Source organism: Panthera tigris, chromosome F2 (genome assembly GCF_018350195.1).
Source record: "Panthera tigris isolate Pti1 chromosome F2, P.tigris_Pti1_mat1.1, whole genome shotgun sequence".
In the NCBI taxonomy this organism is placed as follows: Eukaryota; Metazoa; Chordata; class Mammalia; order Carnivora; family Felidae; genus Panthera; species Panthera tigris.
Window position 1 is genome coordinate 32,900,175 of NC_056676.1, and position 16,768 is coordinate 32,916,942.

General features: G+C 39.0%; 1 protein-coding gene and 1 pseudogene across 5 annotated transcripts in view; both read left to right on the forward strand.

Annotated features, from left to right (window-relative positions):
- RALYL (RALY RNA binding protein like) overlaps positions 1-16,768 on the forward strand; it is a 710,067-nt gene that overhangs the window by 563,035 nt on the left and 130,264 nt on the right. The gene's annotated exons all lie outside the window — the stretch shown is intronic.
- On the forward strand, positions 692-848 carry LOC122235178 (annotated as a pseudogene).

The following is a 16,768-nucleotide window of genomic DNA, read 5'->3' on the forward strand; positions in this document are numbered from 1 at the left end:
ACCATCCTCATGGCCACTCTGGCACAACATAGAGAAGAGGGACCTTCAGGTGACCCAAAATGTTCCCTAGGACCTTGAAATGAAATCAAATGAAATGAAAGCAATAGAGGCTAATTTCACCCAATGCAAAATAGCAAAAAATCAATATGGAGGAAAAGCATCCTGGATATCTCCACTTCACTGACTTGCTCTGTTTGCTGAGGAATGTTTACCAGTTAGCTATTGGTTATTTTATTTATTTTCTGTCTCCTTTTATACTATCAAGGATAATACACATACATTTTCAGAAGCTTAATACTTTCAGTATCAGCGTCTCCCTTTGCACTGGTAAAGGCTTCCATTTCACCTACCTACTCCGGTGGGCCCACGCGGAAAGCCATCTAGGAATGGACTCTGTGGTTTTTAAATGGAATGTGAGGAGGACAGGGAACTGTTCCTCTCACCCCCTGTGCTGATGCCTTTGCCCTTTTAAAATGGACACAAGCCCCAGCACTGACATGCCTACAAGCTTCAACTTGAAATTAAGCTGTCGCTGGGTCTATGTAGCAATCGCAGTCTCTTTTAGCTCCTGATTCAGTCTTGGGCAATCAAATTACTGGCAAGGAAAAGTGTGGTCGCAAATATGCACAAGAGAAAAAAAAAGTCCACTTCTAAAACTCAAAGCTGAGTGTATATATATATATATATATATATCGCTTCTCGGCCTTTTGGCTAAGATCAAGTATATATTATATATATATATATATATATATATATATATATATATATATATGTAATTGAAGGTGAGTTCTCTTCAATTCACACTTCTCAAGCAAACATGAAATGCTGTTGAACCAGAAAAGGTCCCCAGTACTTACTTTGTGGATGGCTTAAAACTGTGCAGATGTTTTACGTGAGTATGTTTGGTGGAAATGGTGTCAGACAGGACTGCCTCCTAAAACTGGCTCAGCAATTTCAGTGACGTGAACTCCGTCTCTTCTTCATTTGCTTCTTTATCTGCTTGAAGGAGGAATAAAAGTTTCCTGAAAGATGACATATTTAAGGACTGGAACTGTTATAGATGCTGTACAAATTTTAGTGATTCTCATTGTTATGATTATTCAAAGAGAAAGGTCTATGATCAATTATTTTAAGAAGTTATCTTAAAGGAGCCTTGAGCTATGATGATGTTGCTAAAATCCATACAGTCAGCTAAATAGGTTAACAGTTTCTATAACCGCCTAAAAAGATACTTTTGGGGGGAGAAAAAGATTATGCTAATTTATAGTATGTCCCTCATATTTCAATATTAAACAAATGTAAGTTATAAACCTTTTAATTTAAAACATTTATAGAAATACGGGCATAATGCCCATGAAAATAGTTCTGCTACAGGCTGTTTTCTGCTAGGTGAAGGAATGGCCTGTTTGCAGTCTTTTGTTAGTTTTTAATGCATAAATATCCATGAATAAATACCTTCTTGCACATGGGAAGAACACAGTAACTGTAAAGGGAGACTAGATGGTATAATTCCTTAGAGAATCCATAACTAAGGCTTTTTGAAAGACTATGATTCTATTTGTTTGATTTCAGATAACTTATGATAAAATCAAAGGAAGCAAAATCATGCAACCAATTTTAAAAAGAGGTTAATAATAAGAATCAAGAATTAGGTGGGAATTGGGGTGGGGTGTGGCAGATAGGATCAAGCAAATTATACTTAGAAAACTTATGCAATAATAAGGTATTACAAGTGAGCATCGAACTTAGTTATGGGATTCCTGGCAGTCAAAGAGAAAAGGGATGTCTGATAATTTATGTAACCATCTATTAAAAGCAAGTACTCCAATTTGTGATAAGAAACTTTTTCCATAACTCTCCCTTCTCAGAAAAACTTATCACATATGAAAGTATCTAAACAGCTTGGTAGATACTACCCTCAGAACTAGTTATACAATAAACACACACATACACACTCATGCACATGAAATATTTTTCAATTAATGGTACTTTCCTCATGAAGTCTGTCAATAACAACACAGACTTTTTTTCTGCTTCTCACAAGGCAGTTTACCATCCTTTGACAAATTGCATGAAAGTCAAAAACGGTGATGTTCCAAGATGGCTAGATTTACAGAGCAGCCTGGATTCACATTACCCGTATTAGCTGCATGTGAGGAGGAGACAGAAAGCAAGAGAGGCTGACTACTTAGTTAGCTTACTTACGCAGCCCCAAGGACCAGAAGAAAAAGACAATGCTTGGTTGTTTACAACTTTTCGCTCAGGTGCCTCTTGATCTGTTACTTAATACTCCTCTAGGATGGGGAGAAATGGAAAAAGAATGGGAAACTTAGCATGGGATAGAAGGGGCTGAAATTTCACCTCTTCCTCACAGCTAGCAGGTACAAATGAAGAAATGCAACTCTTTTCTTCTAGCCGCAATTTTACTGTACTTTAGAAGCTACAACCGGTCCTGAAATAGTTGCTTTCTTTCATTTGTGAAGACAGGATTTTCTGTTGAACCCAAGCCTCCTTACCAGGACGCAAGTGTTATGGCCTTTTATGCTGTATGCTCTTTGTGTCTTACTATGTTTGTGCTCTTCTTGCTTTGCATAATGGGGTATTAAAGTTAGAGCACCAGCAGAAGCGCCACTGGTCTCCACGAAGCATAGGAGGATGGTGGTCACCTCTCATTGTTGGGTCAATGCAGAAGTGCTCTCTGCCTGGGAGGAAGGTGCTCTCTGGATTTTATCTTCCAAAAGACAATGTTTTTCTTGTTCACAAGATGAAATGTCTTCACTGTCAGTGCTGATTTCATATGTTTTCATCATTTTATTTTTTTGGTCATTATCTTTAGATCTAGTGACCTCTTATTTGAGGATGGCCCTTGGTAGAGAGAATTTGGGTCCCTGAGCTTCCAACCTAAAATAATTGAAATTGATTGTTTTTCATTTCAAAGGGTTATTTATTTGCTTTGTTTGCCCACCAAGGGCTCATGTCTCATCTGCCTTCTCAATCTACATATTAAGTTCAAAATTCCAGGATATATTTCCTTTTCCTCAAGACTACATGGAAGGATCATAAAAGAAATTGAAATGTGTCTGAAGTCCTACTTTTAAACAAATCAAAAAGTAAAACATCTTTAGTGTGGGAATGGTACCCTCCTTTTACACTGTTGTTAATGTAATTTAAAAAAAAAAATCTTTTCCCAACCCAGAAATCCTTTCCACATAGTTCATAAAGAAGGAAAACACTTTTCTTATTAAATGAACACCCAGAATGTGATGCACATCACAGATAATCTGCTAAGAGTTCACAAAAACAGAAAGAAATCTCACCCTTTAATATAGCAAAGCAGACATAACCCATTCTATGCATGTTCTCAAGATAGATAATAGCTAATCCTCAAGTAAGAGGACTTGAAAGCACCATTTGTCATGCGTAGTTCATCATAAAGTCATCTGTAAATGGGGTGACCATCTGTGTTAACTAATTGACAGTTGGCTTTATCCAGACAAAAATTAAACTTCTCATATCTTTATGACAGGTAGTTTTGCAACCACGAACACCAAAGTTAGATTCCTACCCTCCCAGAAACTGGAAGATAGAGGTTCTATATTTTTTGATGCTTACCTTTCAAAGAGATGGCTCCCATGTCCTCAAAAAAAGATATGCCTAGGTCATACAGACCTATCTAGTTTTCAAAGGAATTTACATACATTTCAAAGAAGGAAGAACCCCTTTGCAATGACAAATTTTCTTTTTTTTTCCACTCTTTTTTTTAATATAATTTATTGTCAAGTTGGCTTACATACGACACCCAGTGCTCATCCCAACAAGTGCCTTCCTCAATGCCCATCACCCACTTTCCCCTCTCCCCAAAGCAGTGACAAATTTTCTAAATTAAATGCTCAAAGAAAAAGAAGGGAAGGGAAATATTTTCCCTAATTTTAAAGAGGGAGTTTTAAATTTCTAGGGTTTTGTCCCATTTTTCTTTTTTTTTTTTTAAGTTTATTATTTGTTTTGAGAGAGACAAAGGGGGAGAAGCAGAGAGAGAGAGAAAGAGAGAGAGAGAGGCAGACAGACAGACAGAGAATCCCAAGCAGGCTCTGCACTGTCAGCACAAAGCCTGATGCTGGGCTTTAACCCATGAACAGTGAGATCGTGACCTGAGCCAAAAGCAAGAATCAGACAATCAACTAAGCCAGTGAAGTGCCCCTGTCCCATTTTTCTTAAAGTACAATTGAGAGTGATATTTATGGACTTGCTTGTGTCAAGATTGATGGGAATTTCTTTATATTATGTCCATTCCTGAGAAGTTAGTGCTCTGTACCACCTCACTGACTGCTCCTCTGTGCAAGGGCTTCTACCATAGCATTACCATCACACATGCAAGGATGCTTTGTGACCATACGGACTGCTTATCTTGTAAATAAGAAAAAAAATAGTGAGAAGAGAAGTGTCACGAGGTAGAAGAAAGTCTGAGTACATACAAAATGGGGAGACGAGAAAAGATGAAATGAATATTCACAATCTAGATGGATAGGACTGAAGTAATGAGAAGCCAAACAGCTTGTTGGCTTCTGTCATCTTTTCTCACTTTTATAAGGTAAATGATTTTAAAATCACGTATTAGTATTTTATAAACATAATTTTTTTATCTTTATAAAAATGTATTTTCTCCTGGTCAATTAAAGTTTGAGAATACTTATCACAAATTATAAACTAATAGAAAATGTTGTTATAAAAAGATTTTTTATTTTTAATTGAGAGAGAAAGCATGTGTGAGTGGAGGAAAGGGGCAGAGAGAGAGAGAGAGAGAGAGAGAGAGAGAGAATCCTAAGCAAGCTCCACACTCAGCGTGGAGCCCAACACGGGGCTCAATCCCATGATCCTAGGATTGACCTGAGCCAAAATCAAGAGTTAGAGACTTAACCGACTGAGCCACCCAAGCGGCCCTAGAAAGATATTTTAAAGTTTTAATTATGAACAAGTTTTGCACTGTAAAAAAAAATGAAGTTTATAAGTTTATTAACTTTGTTTGGCTTTAAATATATTAATTAGAAAACAGTCCACAAATTTTCTTATAAAAATTACATAAACGAAATGCAAGAATAATTCTCCCAAGTTGAGTTATAAGTGCTTAAAAGCAAATCCTGAAATGTCCCTTTTTTTTGATGCTTCGAAAGATGAGGGCAAAAACGACAGCATAGTCTCACTAGATCATGAGTTAGCCACGTGTGATGAACGCTTCTCAGAAAAATGTGTTCTTTTGTAAACTAACTCTATTAAACTTTCAAAATTTCTTTCTAGTGGAATTATAGCACAATTAAGAATTCAACTTTATTGGTATTGTTACATATCAGAATACTTAGGGTACAAGGGGATCTTCTTCCAAACCCAGACAGTGACACACTCTTCATTTATGTTTAGCGTATGGTGGAATAAAAGGACAAGGTGGTTGCTCTGAGTTAAACATATTACATTGCAAATGAAACTGCAGTGTTTCATGGTTTACACTTTAATATTTGTTTGAAGTATCTTCTGCTTCTATGTCAGAATCACTCGTTCTGAAAAGATATCCATGGTCATTAGAAGGAGCACTGTGTTGGAATTTAGGAAACCTGCAACCACATCATGTATCTGCTACTACCTGCCCATGCCAGCAAGGTGATTATAAGCAATACAACCTCTTTTAAGTCTAACTTTTTTATAACATGAAGGAATCGAGTTAAACCGTTTCTTCATTGATTCCCATTTCTAGCACTCTAGTATTCTGCTGTTTATTTTTGAATCCAGAAACAAAAGTCTTTATTATCAAGTTTGTTCATGTTTTTCCTTCAAACCCCATCCAGTATCTTAAAGTATTCATATCTTTTGACTAGGCAATTCCATTTCCAGAAGTATATCTAAGAAAATAATTCTAAATATTTAAATAACTGAAAATATGTGAAATTATCCTTAAGATGTTCTTTGCAGTTTTATTTAAAATATTGAGTAATCTGATCCAGCCAAAATGTTGTACAATAATGGGTATGGCACATCCATTAGATGGAACGTTCATGAGTTGTTCATACTGACATGGGAAAAATTTAAGATTTGAGTAGAAAAACCAGCAAAGCAAAATTATATAAACAGCATATAATTATGTAAGCATCATATATAAGCAGAAAACCAAAACTATTTAATAAATGAAACAAACATGCAGAGAAAAAAATGAAGATCAAATATTAGCTGTACTTCATTGAACAGGAAGGATTTGAGTGATATTTTTCTTGTAACTTTAGTACCTAATGCAAATTTTCTTTAATGAGAATTTTATAACCAAAAGAAAAAGAGAGAGAGAGATTTAAAAGCCAGATTTTCCAAGTGTATATGATAAACATCACACAAAAACACACAACAGGCAACAATGAGGATTTTTTGTGCTTACTGTTGTACAAAAACCAATTCAATAGGTATAGCCCTTCATCCTTGGAGCTACACTTCTTTAGTTACCGTGGTTATTAGAAAAGTTAGTATTCTAAAAAAGGCAACTTCATTAGCATTCAGCGCAGGCCAACAGCCTAGTGGGGTGAAGCAGTTAACTGCCAGGGCTGACTGCCGGAAGTGGCCTGTCAGTGCCACGATGGGATTAGGAGCTCAGCGTACGGCGGGGGGAGTGTAAGGAGCAGGGTGCAAGGAGAGCTGCTGAAGTCATCTAATCTTCAAAAATGAAAAGTCAAAATTTATGAGCCCTTAAGTAATGCAATAAAATAAGTAATCAGGAATGCGTAGTGATGGCATTTCTTCTGACTACAGATTAGTGAGCCAGTAGTAAGACAATGGCGCTTGCCAGACAATAACTGTCCCTCTGTATTTAAAGCTATAATTCAGTCGCTTTGCTGCTGTCGATGCTTTGAAAGGGCATCGTGTATGTGAGCTACAAATAGTAACAGAATAGTTTGGAATAAAGCCCAGGTTTTGTCCTTTAGTATACAGAACATGGGACATGACAATAAAAGAGGGGACAGGTTCTGTGTTCCAAACTCTTAACAGAGAGAATCAATGAGTACAGGAGAACCAATGGTAATGAGTCTGAGTATGGTAAATGTATCAGAGTGTATGTATCAAGAAGGGGAAAAAGAGGTAGAGGATGACCCACAGATAACAGATAATCAGGTCTAAAATAGCATTTGGAGTCAGACTGCTTAGCAACTCTTAACGAAACTATTCACAGCATCAGGGTGGAGACATTAACATGATATTATGAGAATTCTAGAAGAATTGAAGTCAAATTGTAACCGCTGATTTCTTGATTTGCTGAAGATTGTCTTTTTCTCCTTTTATTTTTTTTACTCTTTACTACCTAAACTCAAGATAATGAATCTCATGTTTAAAGTGTTTAGAAAGAAAAATTACATAACCAGTATTTGAAAAGATGGGCTAAATTAGGTCAAAAAAAGTTGAAACACATGGCACGAAAAAACTTAAAGAGATTATGAAAGAAGTAAGTAATATTAGGCATCCACTTAACTGAAAAATAAAATATATTATTTTTAAAAATGTAATGCTGAGTAAACAAAAAGCAAGACAGAACAGCTTTATGCAGGCAGGCAATAATTAGACAATTAGTAATTAGACAGTACTTAGACATTGTCTACCAACACAAATTGGTAAAGAGAAATGAAGGACTTCACGTGAGGTCAGCCCTGAGAGTCTTTTGAGAAATGATAGAGACTTGGAGAAGAATTTCTGATATCAGCAATTTGAATGAACCACACCATCTCCAGCCTGGAAGGATAACTTATCTCTAAGCCTCTATTAACAGACCTGACTGAGGGGTGCCTGGGTGGCTCAGTGGTCAGTGGGTCCGACTTCAGCTCAGGTCATGATCTCATGGTTCATGAGTTAGAGCCCCGTGTTGGGCTCTGTGTTGAGAGCTCAGAGCCTGGAGCCTGCTTCAGATTCTGTGTCTCCCTCTCTCTCTGCCCCTCCCCCACTCGTGCTCTGTCTCTCTCTAGCTCTCTCAAAAACAAACATTAAAAAAAAATTTTTTAAAGAAAACAGACCCAATTCATGGATTTACCAAATTCAGCCTATATTGGAGATTCTCAGTGGATTTAGTGGAGGAGAAGGAAACATAGAATCACTAATCCAGTTGTTTATCAATTATTAAGCACCAACTGAACAATGTCCAGGGCACTGAGTATACATTAGTTAACAAAATGGACCAAACTCCTTGACCTTACCTTCAAGTGTGAGGTAAATGATAATAAACAAAAATCAATAATTAACTTAAGCTCTATGTTAGAAAGCAGGAGGTGTTATGGAAAAAGTAAAACAAGGCAAGAGGGATAGGGGTGGGAAGGTGAGAAGTGATCCGATTTTGAACAGGGTGGGGAGTGAAGACCAGCTGAGAAGGTGATATTTCAGCAAAGACTTGAAGAAGGTGAGGAGCAGGTAAGGTTTCCCCTGAGGGGAAAGCATTCTGGGGAGAGGGATGATCAGCACTAAGTCCTTAAAGCAAAAGCACACCCAACTATTAATAAAAAGCAAAAGAGCCAATGTTTCTGGAGTAGAATTGAGCAAAGCTGAGGGCCGGGGGGAGGTGAGAGGAGAAGGCAGAGTTGAAGTGAGGGTGCCAAATCCTGTAAAGCCTCGCGGACCACTCAAGTACTTTGGCTTTCACTCTGAGTGAAATGGAGAGCCTTTGGGAGATTTTAAACAAAGGATTACCATGGCAGCCTTAAATTTCTGAAAAGTCACTTTAGCTCTTTGTTGACAATAGGTTATGAAAGAACAAGGGAGGAATGTGGGAAAACACGCAAAAGATTATAATGATTCAAAGTGGTAACCGCTGAGATGAAAACAGCAGTTATATCGTGGATATATTTTGAAAGTGGAGCCAGCAAACTTACAGATTGGATGTGGACTGTGAGAGAAGGAACAAAGGCAAGGATATTATTATCTACTGCTGGGGAAAATTTACTGGCTTAAAAAAACTTATTTTTTGTCATATTCGGCAATCTGGCATGGGTTCGGTCGAGCGGTTCTGCTCTATGTGATGTCCAAATGGCTTCTGTGCTTACATATCTGGTGCTTCAGCTGGGGCTGGCTAGAACAGCTGTGGTGACTGAGCATCTTTCTCCACATGGTCTCTCCATGTGGTGAGCTTAAGCTTTATTATGGCACCATGGTCTCAGGGTAATCAGTTTTACATAGTGACTGAGTTCAAGAAGGAGGAAGAAGCTGCCTGTCCTCTTAAAACCTAGGTTGGAAATTCCGCAGTGTTACATCTGCCATGTTATATTTAGAAGAGCAAGGTATAAGGCCAGTTCACATATAAGATGAGGGGACATAGACTCCAGATGTTAATGGGTGGAAGGAAAAATTGATAATGAGCAGACTATCTACCATGGAAACCCCCATGGTTTTTGGACTGAGCATCTGAACATATGAAATTACAATTAAGTGAGATGAGCAAAACTCAAGGCAGAGATCGAAGTCGGCCAAGGTAGGAAGTAGAGATTAGGAGTTTAGTTTTTTGTTAAAGTGGTGATACCTATCAGATATCTAAGTGAAAATGTCAAGTGAGCAGTTGAATACATAATCTGGAGTTCAAGCAGAGGTCTGAGCTGGATGTGCACATTTGTGATTCATCACTGTAGATGGCATTCAGAACCATGAGACTGGATGAGAACAAACACCAAAGGCGTAATTAATGATAGAAAAGAGAGTAATTCCAGGGACTGAGCTCAAGAACACACTGATATTTGAAGTCAGGATCTAGCAAAGGTGACTCAAAAGAAACAACTGGTGAGGTTGACTAAGTGGTATGAAACTCGGCGACGAAGTCCTCAGGGAGAAGGAATCAGTTGGGTGAAATGTTCTTCGGTGTTCGTGGTAACTAACGATTTACCACTAGACTCAGCACTGTGGAGACTGCTGGAAGCCAAAAAGGATATATCCACCAGGTCTAGGGTCCCGGCTCAGTCCTGCATAGTTGACTCAGGGAGCAGCCTAGAAACAGATGGGACCTGGAATTATAAACCCAAGCTTTAGTACAAGAGCTCTAGTTGCAGGGCTAGACAGACACTAACATGATGCCAAGATGCACCCCTGCCAGTCAGGTGGAGCTTTCTACACAATCCAGGAAGAGGTAATATTAAGTACTCTAGGCACATGATTGGCATCACCCGATTTTGTCAGCATGTGGCATTCGAGGTCATTAAATTCTGAAATTTGGTGCCAGGAGTTCATGTTTTCAAAGATCCGAGGGGAAAAAACCTCTGGGTCTGAGAGAGGTTGAGGGTACCGAGAAGGGAGATTAATCTGCAAGACAAGTTCGTCACTGGGAAGAGGGCAGCAACACAGTTAAGCAGAACATGCAGAGATGAACTGTTGTTTCCCATGCCCGTATCAGACGTCAGCTACAGCTTGGGTTGAATTGGTTTCAAGCATTTTACTAAGAGAAGGCAGAGGAGACGCTGAGGCTGCATCTCGGAGCTGAATGGGTCTGAGAGTGGGGGACACAGAGGAAGCATGGGGACTGGAGGGAGGGCTTGAGGGAGGCACGTGAGACAAAAGCCAACTGCTCATCTCAACCAGCAGGGGACTGGCCTGCAAAGGTGTGTTTCATGTCTTTTAGCAGCAATCACACTCTGTACAACTTAGTCTGACAGGCAATCGAAAGACTGTACAGCATTGTATTGCCTCTGATCTCTTCATTTAAAATGGAGTAGAAAGATAAATGACATCATAAGGCTGCAAAAAAAAGCAGGACTGAGGATGGAGATTTGAAACTGGATAACTCTGTGACTGATTACCTGCTTTCCCCGTCCGTGCTCTTGGCAGACACACAGTTTAATAGTTATTAGCAAGTAACTAAATAAAACCATTGAAAGAGACAGATGAGCAGCCAATGGCTAGTTTTTCTTAAATCTACTTCCTTTCACTACCTAGGTTTGGAACTGAGATAAGCAAATCATCCAACATGAAAATAACTGAATTTGCAAGTATCTCTCTCTTTTTTTTTAAGCTTACTTATTTTTAGAGAGAGAGAGAGAGAGAGAGAGAGAGAGAGAGAGAACCAACAGGGGAGGGGCAGCAAAAGAGAGGGAAGAGTATCCAAAGAGGCTCTATGCTGACAGCAGAGAGCCCAATGTAGGGCTCAAACTCAGGAACCATGAGATCGTGACCTGAGCTGAAGACAGATGCTTAACTGAGCCTCCCAGGCGCCCCTGAAAATATCTCTTTTCAGAAAATATTTTTTTCTTATTTGAATGGAAAGCTCCATGCACTTGTATGCACTCCTTTCCAGTGTGAGGTGTGGTGAGGTTAATTCTGGAATCAGAGTAAAACAAGGGTGAGACTCTATACTCTCTGCCTTGGCCAAATATCTTACTACTCCTACCTCTAGCCCTACCCCTGGGCTATTGGAGTAAGCGCTTCAAGCCTCCCAGGAGAATCTGCCAATAGTTAATCTTTCTTGCCTTGAGGATCTTCTCTATACCTCATGTCCGTTCCCCTCGCTGCAGCTCAATCCTCCCAGCAGCGTTGTGAAGCTGCACTGCAGCCTGTGCGGGGACATGAGCCTTGCAGCCTCAATTTCCAAAATGGCAAAAGTCAGGACCGTGCGTGCCAAAACTGCCCCTGAGATTCTTGGTTGATACCACAGCCATCCATTAACCTGTCCCTGGAGTTAGGAGCACAGATGGTGGGAACTGCAAATGAAACTTACCAAGAGGTCTGATGATAGCTCTAAGCAGAAATTTCAATTGAGCATGAAAGCCCTTGTAAAAAGGTATCACAGGAAATTGAGGGGAAAGCTGTTTTTTACTCCAGAGAAATGGAATCCGTTGTAGACAGATCTCACTGCAGGAGTGAATAGCATGTCAAATTAAAAATATCAGCTATTATCGTTATGAGGCATTAAGTATACACTATTATTTGTACACATTGGCATATGGGCTCTACGTCCAGAAACCTGGGTTCCACTGCAGGCTTTATACCTCTTTATTCCTTTTTATAAGTTTGAGCAAATTTCTGTACCTTCTATTCGCACAGAGTTGGTAAATACATATTCGCACACCATTCTTCTCCTTTCCTTTTATGTTTCTGTGGCAGACATAGGTTAATTACAACCCTCTTACAGCCAGAGACCTGAATAGGTTTTAGAATCCTTATCAACACCTTGTTCCCAGCAGCCACCATCAATTAGTCAGAACTGACACAAAAATTAAAACTTATTTGACCTCTCAGCTTTAGAGCATAGAAGCTTTTAAGGAAATGATTGCTCCCACTCTTAGCCATCTCAGACCATCCCCTCACAGCCTCACCCAGAGCCCTGCTTTGCCTCAGATTTCTCAGTGCAGTTGACAGGACACCATAAAAGGCTATACTTGGGATAATCCTTGTGCATCTGTTACAACACTACGCCCCGGTAAGAGCCACACCTGGGAACAGGCTATGGTTGGCACGAGAATGCACTGTGAGTGCCTGCTCATGGTCCGGAGACAAAAATGTCTGGAACTCTTGTTCCACCAAAGACACTCATGGTTGAGTCGTACTCAGACTTCCTCAGGCAGGGGGAGGTGAGGAGGTTGGTGCCTGTACAGACCAGTGCTTCTTCCCATGCCACGCACCAATATAGTGTGTCCTTCCTGACAAGCCTACTGCTCCCCAGGCAAGAGCTTCTAGGCATCTAAGCCCTGGTGGGCCAGCACAGAAACCTGGGCTGCTTTTGCTTCTGTTTTTTCTCTTTAAGTGAGGAGAGGAGAAGAGCCAAGGTAAGTACTACACACAGATTCTGATTTTTACTGGCTGTCAGAGAATTCACCTACAGTCACCTCTGAGTATCCTGCTCCTATTACATAAAGAAGACTCTTGCTTGCTTTTTAATTTTCTGGCAGTAGATGAATTTTTAAGAATACTGATAGAATCGTGTTATATTTTAGTATGTAAAATGTTCAGTAAAGGAAGACGTCTATGAATCAGTTTACAAGTGCTTGTCTTTGATCAAAATCGTCATCTTTTGCTCCAATTTAATCATTTACCTTGAAAAAAAAAGCCTGTTTAAATCATAAGGCCTTGGAATGATGAAAATGTCATGTAGATGTGTTTAGATTACAAATGGTTGATGATGAAATGTAAACTTTAAATATCAAAGTAAGATTCCTATAATTCAAAAAATGCTATTAAGCTGTTCATAACATGGCATGTCAAATCATTCCATAAATAATAAGCAATCTGTTAGCTAAGCATTAACTCACAATGACATGGACCACCATGGCGTCCCTTTCTGAACTTGGCATCTATACACCTAGAGGCCTGTTAGTGAGCCTAGGTATCTCTCCTCGATCCTTTTCTTCCCATTGTACACATTCTCTCTGGGGGCCTCCATTCTCTCCCTCGATGTCCTATGCTAACTCTGTTTTGATGACACGACTCCCAAATCTGTATTTCCAGCACAGAAGTCTTGCCTGCATTCCAGGCATACATGTCCATCTGTTACATACCTTCACCAACATAGCCCCGCGTGATCCGCTGTTATACAACTGCTGCACCAACCTGTTGCCCAGCCTGGACTCCCTATATCTGTTAACTGGCCATGAATCCAGGAACAATCTGAGCACTTGGGGATAAAAAATAATAATAACAATGATGGCAGAAATCTATTAAGTATTTACCTATCCATTTATTTATTTATTTATCTAATTAATTTAGTTATCTATTTCATTACTTACTTATCTAATTCTCACAACAGCCCTAAAAGTTCAGTTTATTATTACCTCATTTTGCAGATGAGATCATTGAGGCATAAAGAAAAGCGCCTTACTTTTTCAAGGCCACACAGCCAGGAGATGTTAGAGTCAGAACTAGAATCAGGCTGACTGATTCTAGGAACTGTGTCCTTAAGCTCTTTGGAACATCCATCTTAAATGTAGGTCAGGCTTGGGTTGCCATTGCTAAAGAGAATAGATCAGATGGCGGTAAATAGTGTTGCTTCTTGGCAATTTTTACTGCAAAACCATATAAATATCATAGGGGAACATACTTATTAGTCACTTTGGACTCATAAAAAACCCACCAGTTTTTCAAAAACAAGGTAGTTGAAGTCATTTCTGCAAAAACACAGTATCTCCTCAAGCACAGGGAGTGAGAAAGCAAGATGCCACCCTGACGGTGAGCATTTGGCTCAGCTTGGCTGGAGCATAGAATTTGTAGGCTGAAGTGGCAGAAGACAAAGCTGGGAAGGAACTAGAACAAGATTTTGAATAAACTTTTACTTATATTACAGGATTTGGACTTTACTGTGTAGGTGAATCCTGGAAGTAGGGGTGCGGGAGTAAGGCAGGGAAAGTTCATTTGAAAAAATCATTCCTACAAGCCTCCTATGAAGTAGGAATGACTCTAGGTACTTGAAATACAGTGAGTTCCTACTTTCAAGGAGTATACAGTCTTAATAGGGGACTTGTTAAATATACTAGGAATGCTTAATACATCATGATTAGGTGTTACAGGGTGCTATCAGAACAATTATAAAGCACTCCTAACCAACCAATGGTGCTTTATGAGAAAACATTTCCTGGAAGCACTCACAGATGTGTAATGAGGGGAATTACATGATCATATTGCATGATAGTTATTTTAGAAAGATGATTTTGCTAGTAGATATAGCTATTCCAAAGAATACTGAAGAAGGAAGGTGAATGAGGAGGTTTTTCTAATAGCTCACATAAAGGTTGATGATCATTTAAACTGTAATAATAAGAATTAAGAAGTAAGCAAAGAACTAAGAGGACTTTGGGCAGTAGAAACAGCAGAACTAGAGGGTCAACTGAAAGTGCGTGCCATTGGAAGGGAGTTGAAGAGAGAGATTATGATCTTTCTAGTTTGGTCACCTGATTGGCTGATTATGCCATTGAGTTAAGGATGAAGAAGAACAGAATGAGGGAGGCAGACAATGAATTTTGTTTGGAACATGTTAAGTTGAAGGCATCTACAATTAGAGATATATGGTGGACAGATACAGAGGGATAAATAGAGTAATACTAAAGACAAAAGTTTGGAAATATCAGGGGTGCCTGGGTGGCTCAGTTGGTTAAGCATCCAACTTTGGCTCAGGTCATGATCTCACGGTCCATGAGTTCAAGCCCCGCATCTGGCTCTGTGCTGACAGCTTGGAACCTGGAGCCTGCTTCAGATTCTGTGTCTCCCTCTCTCTCTGCCCCTCCCCTGTTCGTGCTCTGTCTCTCTCTGTCTCAAAAATAGATAAACATTAAAAAAAATTTTTTTAAGTTTGGAAATATCCAGCATATCAACATGTGAGACCAGATAAGATTTCTCAGTGGAGTATAGAAACTATAAAGAAAGGAAATGTGATAATGCCGTTAGGCACATATAAGCAAAATAAAACAAAGGAAATAAATTGATGAAAGACAATGCACAATGCAAGACATGAGCACATGAAGTTTAGAGCCAGAATGCCTAAATTAAAATCCTAGCTTAGCCACTGTTAGCTGTGTGACCTTAGGCAAAACATTTAACACCTTTGGGTATCAGGTTCCTCATCTGTAAAATGAGATCTATCTCAGAGGATATCATGATGCTTAAATAAATCAGTGTTTATAAAGCATTTTTAGTAACACCTGGTCTTTAATAAATACAGCTTAGATTTTTTTGTTATTAAATACAAAGTGTTATAAATCCGTTAACCCCAAATATTGATCTTCACTTTGCATTCTATTTTTATTTCTTTACTGTGCCTATTTTTCCAAAGGCTATAGTTTGTTTATCTTATTATACTCCTAATTCTAGCCAGTCCTGAATGAAGTATTATTAAATTCACTACCCAGTTCATGTTAAAAGTAAATCTTAGGAAAGACAAAACCAGTCCTTTTCTTCACAAAACAATTACCTTGTTTAAAAAACTCAGAAAAGTTCTCTCTGGGCATATCACAATGTAATCATATGTTTCTAAGGATTACACTGTAAACAATTTTCTCCAAAGGGATATTTCTCCTGGTAGTTTCCTTCTTTTGCATTTTTTTTTCACTTTTCAGGACTAAAATCACAAGTGTGAGCTTTTCACATTTTCAGGCAGTTTCAGCGCATAGAATTAACAACCTATCTTTGGCATGGTCATGACCAACACAGTCTACTCTGTGCCAGGAACTGTGTTAGTTGCTCTAAGTACATAATCTCATACTCATCACAAGATATGTTGTAAGTTGCTTATGATGTTGGCTATTCTAATTAATGAGAAGATATGTAAAGAAATACATCTCTGAATTAACTCAAGGCTGGGGAAGTTGACTTTATGTAATGAAACCATGACCAAGCAGTTGGTTAGAAAGCAGAGCATTGTTCAGTGTGGGCCAGTTATCACCTCCCTCTACAGTGTGCCATCATTTTGAGGATGAGACATGGCATAGGATTGCCTAATGGTGGCTCCCCACAGATTTCCTGCTCTGTATCACCAATGAAAATGCTTGGGGCTCCAGGTACCCAGGGTTCATTTTCAGTGGCTTGGAATGACTAATGGACGATAATCTTTCCTTCCTGCTCAGCTGGTGGAGCATCAGCCAGAACCTCCCTTGGACCATTAGAAGGTTTAACACAGAACTTTGATGAGCTTCTTCTCTAAGCAGACTTGCAAGTTTAACATTCTTACCAATCTTGAAACTGGAAGCTAGACTTTTAACCCAAGACTATTCTCCTGACAATATGTCATAGTAATTGAGATAATAAGTAATAGAAGCTTAGTGACAGGACTGTCCCTGTAAGATGAAGGTGTCAGGATTAG